We start from the raw sequence: 13807 nt of genomic DNA on the forward strand, positions 1-13807 counted from the left end.
AGTATCAAAGAATGTCAGTGTGGGAATTATCTATGTCATATGCAAGACTGATGTTATTGATTTAATTAACTCCATACACACATTTTTATTAATATCCACTAAATCCTGATTCAAATATTTTCAGGCTTCAGATGGATGTACTTCATTAGACACAGTGCAACAGTGCTGTATCAAATACTCCCTCGGGAAGAGAGAGGCCCTTCAAACTCTAACACAGGCACTGAGGAGCTTTCCAAATCAACTTGCTGATCTGACAGCAGCTATTCTCCTGGTGACCAACACACAAACCTATTTTTGTGGAGTGAGGTGAAGCGGTCACAGTATGTGCTCTTCACTGCCACACCACGCTAAAGAATCAATATTTCACTGGAGGGAGATGTGTGATGGTCCCTGATGTTTACTCACAGAGCAAAACTACAGCAAGCAAAAGGAGAGCACAAGAGCGTGGTCTGGAAAAAAATACAGGAGCAGAGGAAGTTCTAACGATTACCTCAGAGAACAGAGAGCAGACAAGACACAGTAAGAGATGGAGGAATTAGAGGTAGAAAGATTTGAAGGCGCATGCACAACTGTACACGACACAAGGTCTATTGGAAGTGCTTGTTCAATGATTCTTTTCTGTTGTTTTTTTCTTTACAAAGAACAAATGCAAACACTCCCCAGTAATAGCTTAAATATCGGATCATGTGACATATTTATTACATATGACCTTTAGATTATTAAAATCTATTACATCATGTTAAAAATAATGAAAAATAAATTAATTATACATGCAAAACATAAATAAGTATAATTGAAATGTATAACATGATGTTATTACTTAGGCCTTTTTTGAGTAACTTGTCTTTATGTTTCTTTTGCCCAAAGTAAAAAATATATGCAAATAAGACAATTTACACATACAAAGGGACAAGCCAGATTCATATAGACATACCCTAAAAGCTATAAGCTTATGTGATAATCAGTCTTAAGGGTGCTTCATATGTGAATCATTAAGCCTTAATAAACATTTATATCACTTTATAAAATTACAAGGTGTTTAAATAAAAATGCCAACATATGCAGATGCCTAACTGAGATGCAATTGTTTCATTGTTTACAGTATTAGCAGTATGATTTTGAGTATGAATGAGTCAAAATTTCAAAAGAATACATGTCATATATGCATGATCAGGTAATTTATATACAGTATGGCATTATTGCTACATTTTGTAAATCCTTTTATCACAAAGGCTTTTATCTCATACACAACTCATAAAATCTAATTATTGAGAAGGAAATATGCAATGGCCAATAAGTGCAAACACACTGCAACTTAACAAAACACATACAAATAGACGAAAACGTCTTCATCAATTTGACAACACATTCACATCATTTAGGAAACGTGCCTCTAATACACACAACACAAGCAAATACACAAATGTGCTGTAATTAGTTGTGTTGTGTGTAATTGATGAAGATGTTTTCCTAATGTGCTTGTTTTTTTGTCTATGTGCATGTTTTGTTAAAGGAACAGTTCATCCAAAAACTAAAATCCAGTCATCATCTCCTCCCTCCATGCTGATATAAAGTCAGGTGAAGTCTCGTAGTCCACAAAACTTGCAGCATTCTACTAAACAACTGAAGTAGCTGGAGACTTGATTTAAAATGGAAAAACAACCAAAGAAACATCAGATGTCTCCATACAGCTCGCCTGCTGTAATCACAGTCTGCAGAAGAGAAGAGATCACAACCTGATCTGAGGAGATGATATTTACACCTTTATTAAGCGGAAGACTTCACTGTAAAAACGTCAGCACTGGACTTATCTGAGTGGGGGCACAAGCTGGACAATGTGTCAAGAGTGTAAATAACATATTTTCTAATAATAAACTCATTTACAAAAGGACTAGACTGGCATTTTTCTTCTTTTTAAATTGTCATCAGCAAATTACTTGAAAAGACCAAAAGCATCAATGTGTGCTCAATGCTGTCTGACTTCCTTATGTCTCTAATGCTCAGACTCAAGTCAATTAATTCCTTCTGAAGATGTAAATATTAAAAAAATAACCCAAAGTAAGTAGTGTAACACTGTAGCTGTATTAATTGTTCCTCAAACAGTAGGACATTAGCATTTGTTGGCGACTACCTTCCGATGTGTATTAATACAAATTTTGTGTATTCTCTGAAAATCACATTTTGTTTTCACATTTCTGTGTGCTTTAGAGGTTTTGCTTGTTGTATTTTCCTCTGCAGACTGAGCCAGTCTACCTGTTTCCCCCTGCTTCCAGTATTTATGCTAAGCTAGGCTAACACACAGACATGAGACTGATATCCAGCTCAAAATATCATCATTCTTGGAAGATGAATAATTTCACAGTAGCAGAATAAAAAAACTATGTACTGGAGATAGAAGCGACAGTCTTACACATGCCTTTTTCTCACTGAATGCCTTTCCTCAGGTATTTAATCTCGTATGTTTTCTCTCATTTACTGTTCACTGTAAAAGGAAAGTACGGCAGTGGGGGATTTAACAACATTAACATACATTAACACATAACATTTCCCAGCCACCTTCAAAACAAAGGTGCAGCATTTACATGATATGATCTGCTTATCTGAGCCATCACAGCAGTCTGGCTGTTGCTCTTGTAGAGGGCTTTTTTGGTTGAAAATAGATGACAATAAAATGCCATTTTTTTTATTTCTTGCTTAGAATTGTATCCAGTTTGAGCCAATGTCATGTCAGTGCTACATTAGAAACTCCTCAGTGACATGCTTCAGTGCAACTGGATTTGTCTGTAACCTGTTACTACAACTTCCTGGGGACAGAGATCACGTTTAGTTTTGAAAAAACATTTTTGTACTTTTGACTTTTCAGTAAGTGGATGAATTCCCTTTGCCTTCCTAAAATGTTCACAGGAGAAGAAACAATGAAAGGTATCGTACACCTGTCAACCAAGTTCAGTTTGAACACATGGCCATATCTGAAGTCCATGTTTGAGATTTTTTTAAATGAAGCTTAGTTCATTACGTTCAAACGTAGTTCATTCAGTTTAAATGTCTACTCTGTTTACCATGCACAAAAAAAATCTGAAACTAAGACTAAGAAAGTATTAAACATATGTTTAATTCCAGTCAGCCTGTATTACAAAGTTGTCTGTGCTTTTGTTGCAGTTTTTTGCTATGGTAAATCAATTTTTAACTTTTTATTTTTCATTTTTGTGGATTTGCACAAAATTGTCATATTTGGACCAAGTACTAAGTGAATCCATTGCTGAGATATAATCTTCTAATAGATAGCTGGTGAAATTGCAGAATTAACTTTACTGACTGAAGTTCTTTCAGATATATCTGTTTCAAGCCTGTTAAATACATACTGAACTATTGCATGGGGATGGGAACCGAAACCCAGTATTCAGGACTCCAGGACTATACACAACCATGTGTGAAAAGAAAATGTAAAATGTAGATTACTAGAAGTGGAAATAGACAACTAGCACAACCCTTCAGCATTCATTTGTCACGACACAGCATTTTCAAGATGGCTATTGCTAGAGCCTGCACTGTCCAAAGGAAAAAAACAATTTAATCTAGAACCCCTGATCTCAGAGCTGTGAAAAGACGGAGTAAACCAGCAGGTTGTATTAATAAGTAGGCAGGTTTTATAGAAAGAATGCCGTTTTTTAAAGCATCTCAAGTCAATCTGGCTCTATTGACGCCTTTAAATCTAAACTCAAAACTCACTTTTTTGACTTAGCCTTTAATTAATCCTTGACATCGACTGCTAGCTTCTTCAGTGGGTCGGCCTCAGTCTCAATGAGTCTCTTACCTATAGTATTAGAATTCACATTGTCCTGCCATTGTCTGTTTATTCTGATTAACATTGCATTTCTCTAACTTTTGTTTGTTTTCTGTTCCCACAAGCTGTGTCACTCTCTCACTCTCTACAGCTTCCTCCTCCTCCTCCTACTCTCTTTTCATTCAGGCTCCCTTCTGATGACACCCTGGGCTCCGTTGGATCATTGCTCTCCTCTGTTTCACTACCTCCTTATATCTGTATTTCTGTAAATGTTGATGATATTATCATTTGTATCAGATTTTCTGTCAATGCAACTTGTAAACTGTGATTTGCTGTTCTTTCTGTACATGCGACATCTATTGCATGTCTGTCCGTCCTGGGAGAGGGATCCTCCTCTGTGGCTCTTCCTGAGGTTTCTTCCATCGTTTCTTTCATCGACTTGGTTTCTACCACTCTCCCTCTTAACCTTATTTGCCTCCTCCATCAGTGGGTTTCTTTTTCTGTTGCAGTGTAGAGTTTCCACAGTTTTTTCAGTTGTTCCACTCTTACCTGGGGATAGTGACTGAGGAAAACAATGTCTCTTCCTGTTTTGGTTGCACAATGGTGGATGTGCTTCCTTTGTGCCATAATTCAACCTTTTTTTCCCAGGAACAATCCAGCCCAGTGGCAGACTGAATACCACTGTGAAAGTGAAGCTGATAGGGAACCAATCTATATGTGAATGGTGTCATTATACTGTGACATCAGTGTTTACTTCAGAATGAGAAGTTAAAGCATAAAAAGTTGTCTACAGTAAAAAAATTGATTGAACGTCTCTCACTTGTATTGGAGTAATGTTTGACCAGGACTATCTATACTTTGGCTCAAGTAATGAGGTTGTGTACTTTGTCCACCACTGGTCATGATGCAGTGAGTCTGTTCGAGGCAAAAGCAAACACTTTTAGTAGATATAACTTTGCCGGTCGGTGTAGCCCCAGAGGATTACATTGTAGCCGTGTTGTGGCTGCTAGCTGGGGTGATGTACTGGAATGATTCCAAAACTTTTATTAAATATAAATCATTTATAGACCAAAACATGAAAATATAGGCTCCAGGTCTAAAAATACCAGAATTCCCTTTAAGTCTAATATGGAAATACTGATGATGTGTGAATGAGTGAAAACTATTAGACATTAGCTATCCATAAGGGTTCAGATGAGTGGTTTGTTTCTGCTGGCATGTGCCCATAAATCTTCTGGTTTATTTGCTTCCACTACTCCTCACTGACATGGTACATTATTGTCTCAGAGGAGGTGGACTAAATGAGAGCTTGTGGTAAATATAATAAGGAGTCAAGCAGAAAAAGCCTTCATGGTAATTGCTGAATTACTCCGTCACTCTGTATTTTTAACAGTAGACTCTTCTTACTGTTTGTTCCTGACAGGGGATTAGAATAAAATAGAACTGGCTGATACAGGCTTCTCAAAGTTATTAACCAAACAAAGTGACTTTTGGTGATATTTTTTTATGAGCTGTTTGCTGTACCTATTAAAAGTGGGATAATTCTCAGGAGTAAATTGCGAGCACTAATTTAGAAAAGTTTCATAGATGTGAGAACAAGAGCAACAAATTCATCTTCTTGCCACATGACTATGGATGTTTATTGTGAGTGTTTTCATGAAGTTGTGGGAGAAGAAACCTCCATCACATCAAATGAGACACTCTGAGGAGGACACTTACTGTCATCTGAATCCACTGAGACGAGAGAGAGGCTAAATGTTTTTGCAAAGGTTCGTCCCATCTCCCATTTAATTGAAGCATTGTTTGTCTGTTTTCTGTTCAGGTTTGGTTAGGTTAAGGCAACAAAAACTATTAACTCAAGATTTGTCTTTAATTGCTACTTGTCGACAGGAATCTAACCTCATGGTCAACATACTGATGCCACTTATTCATGGGGTACTTGCTCATCTTGGCTGAAAGAAGAACAACTTGATTAATATTATATTAATATTCATATTATATCTTACTTAGGACAGAGTTTATGTGCTACTTACATTTTAACTGTTGCACCAGCTGAAATAATTTGAAAGATGGCACGAGATGTCATTGTTCTTGGGAGGACAGTCTTAAAACCAACAGATAGTATGTGCTGTAATTTTTTTTAATGTTATAAAAACTGATCATTTTGTTCAGGCTTCCAACTCCAATAGCAAGTAGAATGATTTAAAAAAGTCTAAACAACAGATTGCTCAAAGTGATCAGCCCAGTATGGCAAACCAGTATCAGTCTGATGTAAAATACACAATGCCCTTCACCTCACAGCAGGTGTGAGCAGCTACACAATGAGCTCTTGCCTGCAGCTGACAGCCAGTGATGGCACACCTGTTGGGATGTAAGGAGCACACCTTGTTTGGGGTTAATCCAGAACAAAGCCTTCTTTTTTATCATTAACAGAGCAGAAGATATGTGGTCTACTAAAAAAAACAGATAACTTTAGAATGAAGTCAAGCAACCTACAGTTAAGGTGCATATTTTGTTCCAAATGTCAGAAAATGTGTTCAATGTTCATGTTCTCAAAGAGTGCAAGAAACCAGCGCTGCTGCTGTCGCCGCCGCTGCTGCAGCAACCTGGGTGCCTGGCCTGTTAGTTGCACTATTACACTATACTCTGCACGATGACTTGGAACCTGAACACTATGTGATGATTGAGTGTGTGCTTGAAAATAAGATTGTCAGAATGCAGAAAAGTCCCAATGGATAAGTATAGAGGAAGAGGGAAATCAGTATTGATACAAATGAAACTTAACCGCACCTACTGAACAATAGAAGAAAAAGAGACTGGGCCTAAACATCATCAAGGACCACTGTGTCATACTGAATAACAGTTTGAAATGTTAATATTGGACAATTTTGCAGAACCCATATTACATTGACAGGGAAATGTTTGTCTTATGTCCAGGAGCAAAATGTCAATCATCTTTCACAGTACCAATGTGAGAAAATAGATTTTCTGTAGGTGAGCGGACCTTTTAAACACCTGGTTAGAACTCACTAGTGTTTCCACCATACCCCAACAAAGAAACTGAGCAGTTTGAAACTATTCATAAAAGAGACAGTTCAGTGGGCTTTATTCTCCTGAGGGTGTTTGGACCACACACACACACACACACACACACACACACACACACACACACACACACACACACACACACACACACACACATGCACACACGCACGCACACACAGACAGACACACACAGACACACAGAGACATACACGCACACACACACACGCACAGACAGACACACAGAGACATACGCACACACACACACGCACACACACACGCACAGACAGACACACACAGACACACAGACATATGTACACACACGCACAGACAGACACACACAGACACACAGAGACTAAAACCAGTCACCATGTTTAATATTGTTCCTCTATGTCTTCTCTATGTTTCTGCTCTTTACCTCACACTTTTTCTTCTTTCCTCTCACCTTCTCATCTTTCTCCTCTTCCACTTTTTCTCTCTCCTCCTTGTGCCCTGAAGGGCCGGTTCAGCCTGTGGTCCTGCTCTTCCCCCAACTGTAATACATTAGAAGGATTAACATTCCTACAGTAAGCCTCTGCAGCATAGACCCAACCTACCAAGCTTTTCTGTCCTCCTCCCAGCCCCTCCAGCTTGTGCTGTCTTGCATGTAATTTCCCGTTTGCCTTAGAACTCCCCCACCATCCTAATAACGCACTCCAACATGTATGCCACGCACACAGATTTAAGTTCTGTTTGTGAGTCTGTACTGCAGGTATACAGGCAGATATACGGCCTGGATTCTGATTGGTTACATTTGAAATGTGAGAAATCAAATCCAATCATTCACAGAGGAAAAGTATTTTCAGTTTAGCTTTCAGCAGATCACAATCTGCCCCAGATTACATTTGCAGATGATATTTTTTATGTCCAGTGCCAGCATTTTTAAAATTCTCACGTTCTGCATGGAACTACACTGTAGTCTAGTTTAGAGAAAGATCAGGATTGTGGCAAGTTTCCAGCACTGGCACTGAACATTGGCAATGGACTCAATTGTGAGGTACAGAACTCCTGTTCTAGTGAGTATTTGGGGCAGCAGGATGGTGTATGTGAGATTTAGTCAAAATAAACTACAGTGTGAGTGAATGAAGGAACATGTCACCCAATACAACAGTGTGGCTCTGTGATGTGTTTTTAATAGTTTATGGACATCAATGGAGCTCAGTTCAGTGTTGGTATAGGTTTGCACCTGGGATTTGTTGACAATAAGAAAGATATAGAACATTTTCATGTTTTATTTAAATCCAAATGACTTTCTGACAATTTATCTCTGTTATTGTTAAATGTGTTTTCACACATCATGGCAGATTTTGATTCACGTGGGCTTACAGTTTTTTGCGATTGCTAAGACGCATTGGTCGAAACTGAAGCGACATGTTCAAAACTCTTAACACAGTCTGCAAAACAGAAATGCATGTGGGCTAAACTGTGTCTCACTTTTCATTGCTTTCAGACGAAGTGCATTCAGTGACCACAGTTACCGAAATGGATGAAGTCTTTTCTCATTCACTAGTTCACACCTGCAAAACACTATGCTTTAACAGCACATTTTTCAAATGCTAACACACTCTGTTCAAAACAGTTAAAAACACACTCAAAACAGAATGATAGGGGAAAAAACATGGGGAATTTCTGCTGCAGCCACATTGACAATAAAGATAAATAAAACGAAGATGCAATTCCAAACAGCTGATGGTAGTTTTCAGCTGAAAACTGATTCAGGTGATCTGCGTTTGGCCTCATTAGAAAGCATATACAAAAAGAGTGGCTTCTGATTCTTTTTCCTGTGCAAGTATGGATCAAAGAGCAGCGGGTGAAGTTGGTAGAGAGAGAAGAGCAGCCAGGAGAGGAAGGAGAGGAAGACCAAGAGCTGTGGTCTCTGATGAAATCAGGGCCACAGTAATTGACCATGTGATAAATCATGGACTCTCTTATAGAGAGGCTGGTTTAAGGGTGCAGCCAAACTTGCAGCGTTCAACAGTTGGATCAATTATGAGACTTTTCCTGCAAACTAACAGGTAAGACATGCATCCCACAATTACTGTATTGAGCCAGATTTTACAAAATAATCTATGTTTTACATCAGCTGTAAGTTGGGAAATATATTGATGACAGTATTTTGTGTTTTATATTGCTGTACTATATATATAGGATGCATAGGTTGGTACCTGCAGGAGGAAGAGGCCGAATTTTCACAGATGTCCAAGAAACCGCTCTTGTTGATATGGTCATCGCAAACAATGCCATAAAGTTGAGGGAAATTCGGGACAGAGTGCTGGGAGACAACGCAACCTTTGCCAATGTGATCACCGTCAGCACTACAACAATTGCCAGAGTGCTTGAGAAGAATAAAGTTCAGATGAAGCAACTGTACAAAGTACCTTTCGAAAGGAATGGAGAACGTGTCAAACAACTCCGTTATCAATGTGTTCAGGTAAGATGTTTGTTCAATGAGTAACCAAGTGGACATGTGTTTGTTGTGCTGTAAAACCATGAATTTCCTTTTTTTCAGACGGTCATGGAGATGGAGACCAGACCAATTCCACATGAATTGGTATACGTGGATGAAGCAGGATTCAACCTGGCAAAAACAAGACGACGAGGAAGAAATGTCATTGGGCAACGTGCAACAGTTGATGTACCAGGCCAGAGAGGGGCAAATATAACAATGTGTGCAGCCCTCTCCAATGATGGTTTGCTTCTGCATAAACCTCTCATTGGGCCGTACAACACAGAGAGGCTCATTTCTTTTTTAGATGACCTCTATATTCAACTTGTGCCTGCAGGGGAAATGGGTCAAAGGGCAATACAACATTTGTTGTTGTGTGGGACAATGTGGCATTCCACCACTCTGCTGCAGTGACTGCATGGTTCACTGCACATCCAAGGATGTCTGTACTGTTTTTGCCTCCATACTCGCCCTTCTTGAACCCCATTGAAGAATTTTTTTCAGCATGGAGGTGGAAGGTTTATGATCGCTCTCCACACAACCAGCTCTCCTTGCTGGATGCAATGAATGCTGGTTGTGGAGATATTTCTCCTGAAGCCTGCCAGGGATGGATCAGACATTCAAGAAGATTCTACCCTAGGTGCCTTGCCAGAGAAGATATAAGATGTGACGTCGAGGAAAACATGTGGCCGAATGCAGATGACAGGGTCTGAATATTACAGTATACATGTGTTGTTTTTTAGTTTTATCTCTTACTGTAATTTGTATTCTACCCCTGGAATTCTGAGATTCTGCATTATTCTGTTTACGTAATCTTTATTTTTTGTATGGTCCTGAAGTACTTATGCAAAAGCACAAATGTTCTTGAATAAATGTCTGCATTCCTGATTCAGTGTTGTTGCAATATATTACAGCATATACAATATTCAAACTTGAAATATAAGATGTATTTGATGTAATGTTCTTTGTTGTTAGTATTTTGTCATTCCGTTTGTTAAGAGTGATTGTGTGTGTTTCCAAAGTGAGACAATGTGCTAGTGTTTTGTTGAATGAGCTTCTTTTGAGACAAGTATGAAGTGTTTTGTTGGTGAAACTACTGGTGAAAAAACTAAAAAACACAACAGTAACTTTTCATTAGCATACACACACACACACACACACACACACACACACACACACACACACACACACACACACACACACACACACACACACACACACACAGACTCCAGCCGGCTGTAGCTGCAGCTCTTGTCTAAAACCTATCCCAGACACCTCTAATTGGCCAGTATTTATCCAGGAGCCCAGGAGAGCAGAGTGCACTCAGGGCTGTTTTCACATGGGATTAACCCAGGTCCAAATCCCAATTTCACAGAGAAAAGCCCAACACTCTCACTGCATCATCTAGCAAAAATTGGCCTCCGCCAGCCTGTTTACTCAATGTGACAGCTCTGATTTAGCTCAGTGTTTGTGTACTGTTGGTCTTCTGGCAAGCGATGATTTTAAGGTGCTACACACATCATTTTAAACATAATTGACATCATAGAATATCAGCTTCAGTACAAATATCTTGACAGCCTGTAGTGACCTGCATTTAACACAGAATCAGTGTGAGTTTTTGTCCATCAAAAGACTAATATTGGTTAAGTTACAGGAAAGGGGCATCCATTTTGTACAATCTCAATATTTCTGTTGCACATGGGGGTCCCACTGTGCCAATCATCATCGAGAAGCTGTAGAACAGTGTCATGAACAGACTCTCTAAGGGGCATGTGCAAAAATGTAATGAATGAAAGAAAAGTGATGAATTTTACTTTATGCAAGTGATTCATGCAGTTGACACCATGGGGCGAATTATTCTGCATTGTTTACTGAGAATTAAAAGCAAAATAAAAATTATATAAGATAACAACAACTGCAATTCTGTTGCAGTGTACTTGTATGCAGGAAACAAACAAATAAACTACATTTTAGACCCCTGCTTTGGTTTTGAAATCCTTCAGATTTTTGAGGTCTCAATTTTGGCAAGTATGAGATTAGGTTTGATAAGAAGTTGCTATATTTATTATTTATTAGAAATCTCTCTACAGAACACCCTCAGAGTTGAGCTTCAGATGTAATTATCCTTGTTTTGAATCATAAATATCAAGTGTTCGATATTATCAGAGGCACCGATGAGTCTGGAAACAGTTTGCGCTTGAATGGATAAACTTCAGCCGGCTATACAATGAGGATTTTTCCTTCAAGTATGGATATTGACACATTTTACTTGGATGATACTCATACTAGTAAAGTATAAAACTACTAAGTATGCTCATTTTAGCCAAGTACTCCCTCAACTCTAGTCGAAAGACGGATTCGGAGAGTATTTTTGACTGGACCACAGAAAAGAGGGGCATGCCCGCCTCCAACTTAACGAATGATGGTGCGTTACACTGCACTTGGAACTCTCCGACACTCAAAAGTGCAATAAAATTCCAAGTTGGAAAATTGGGCAAGATCTGCCTAGCCTGACTTTACCTACATAAACACAGATGATATCACAGCAGGATGGCAGCGCACACAGTGAACAATTACTTTTTACCTCTTCATCACTTTTTACTTTATATAGCATTTGTTTGTGAAACGTGCAGGAAATACAATTTGTAGTTGTCATTTTAACTTTCATTCAGTTGATCCATGCTCAATAGAAGTCTTTGAGAGTATGTGTAAGGAGCCGACTCCTCCTGTCTGTTTTTAAGTGCCCTAATCTTTTAAAATCAGCAACCTGCTATTCAACAACCGTTTGCAGTGAGCGTCAATGTTTTTCAGAGCAAATGCACTGGGACACTTCTAGATTGGAAGTTGGGAATACCGAATAGATGCTGAAAAAGACTGTATATTGTAATAACCAAAATAACCAAAGTGCTTAAAGGGATGACTGAACAGAACATCTGACTGGTGTGTACATTATACACACGGATCCAAGAGCCGTTTAACCATTTATTGAGTATGGATAGTTGATCAGGTGGATGAATGGATGATAGAAAAGGGGATGTCGACCCTGTGTTTTGATGGTCAGTGATTACAATGATACCATATACTACATCTGTTCAGGTGAACAGTTAATGCTGAATTCAATTACATTATGTGAAGTAAACTGGAGACCATCTTGCAGCAGGAACACACCAGTCACGATACCCATTAACATGTTGACCCATGAGTACTCAGTAGTCATTACTACATTTTTACATGAGTTCTCAGTAACCATTGGTCAGACCACACCCAGATTCAAACTCACCCTTCATTTTGATATCAACTACACACCTGTAAAGTTTCATGACTGCATCTTGCACAATTATGGTGCTATCACATTGACAAAATGTGTTCACAGACAGACATATCACCTGGCAAAGTACTCAAAACAGTTTCTGTGACTGGTTCCCACTACAGTAGGTGTCCAGGACCACATATTACCATGATATCTCTCTCACTCACACACTCTCTCTCTCACACACTCACTCTCTCTCACACACACACACACACACACACACACACACACACACACACACACACACACACACACACACACACACACACACACACGTGAAAACATAAGCAGCCACGTTGTCATGTTATCACAGTATCTGAGAACCTTGGGCAGACTTTATAATAGAATCATGTCTGCATGCATGTAGTGTAGAACATTTTGTGAATTAACCCTGACAAAACAGTGACCATACATTTAATATTTAATATGAACTTGGCAACTTTGGTGAAAGCAACTACAATCAACTTTTATTTTTGTTTATTCTGCCCCCTGTGGATTGTTTGAGCACCTCCTCCTCCCAGGTGACTCCCAGGTGGGTAAGGACTATCCTGAGTCTGGTATGTCTCAGTTGTTGCTCTGCTCTTGCTGATGGTGTCACAACTGAACAAGGACTTGAACCCAAATGCACGACTCAGGAGGCAAAAGTAGAAAATAAACAAATCTTTAATTATTAACGTGCAACAGAAAATCACTCACAAGGAGGAAAAAGATAACTATTAAAGTACAACAGAAAATCACTCACAAGGAGGAAAACCTACTAACAAAACCAAGGGCTTGACAAAGTATCAAAATAAAAGTACAAAACCTGACAAGATGGGCATGGAGCAAAATGCTGACAATTCTTGAAGTGACGACAGCACGGAGCTGGTTTACTGGCACACGAGACAAGACGAACTGGCAACAGACAAAGGGAGACACAGACCATATATACACAGGGTAATGGGGAACAGGTGGAAACACTCAGGGCAGGGAAGACAATCAGACTGGCGGGAAAAACACAAGGGGCAGGGCAAGTTACCTGAAACGAGAGGAGAGTAGAATTTCAAAATAAAGCAGGAAACCATAAGACAACATAGACAAGACATTTAAACACCGCCAGCTTTCTTGGCCATGACAGATGGCACAGGCAGAGTTCTTGGTAAATCCATAGCACACCAACCATGGCCCGGCAGAATATTTGCTGAAC

This window comes from Pagrus major, chromosome 15 (genome assembly GCF_040436345.1).
Source record: "Pagrus major chromosome 15, Pma_NU_1.0".
Classification (NCBI taxonomy): Eukaryota; Metazoa; Chordata; class Actinopteri; order Spariformes; family Sparidae; genus Pagrus; species Pagrus major.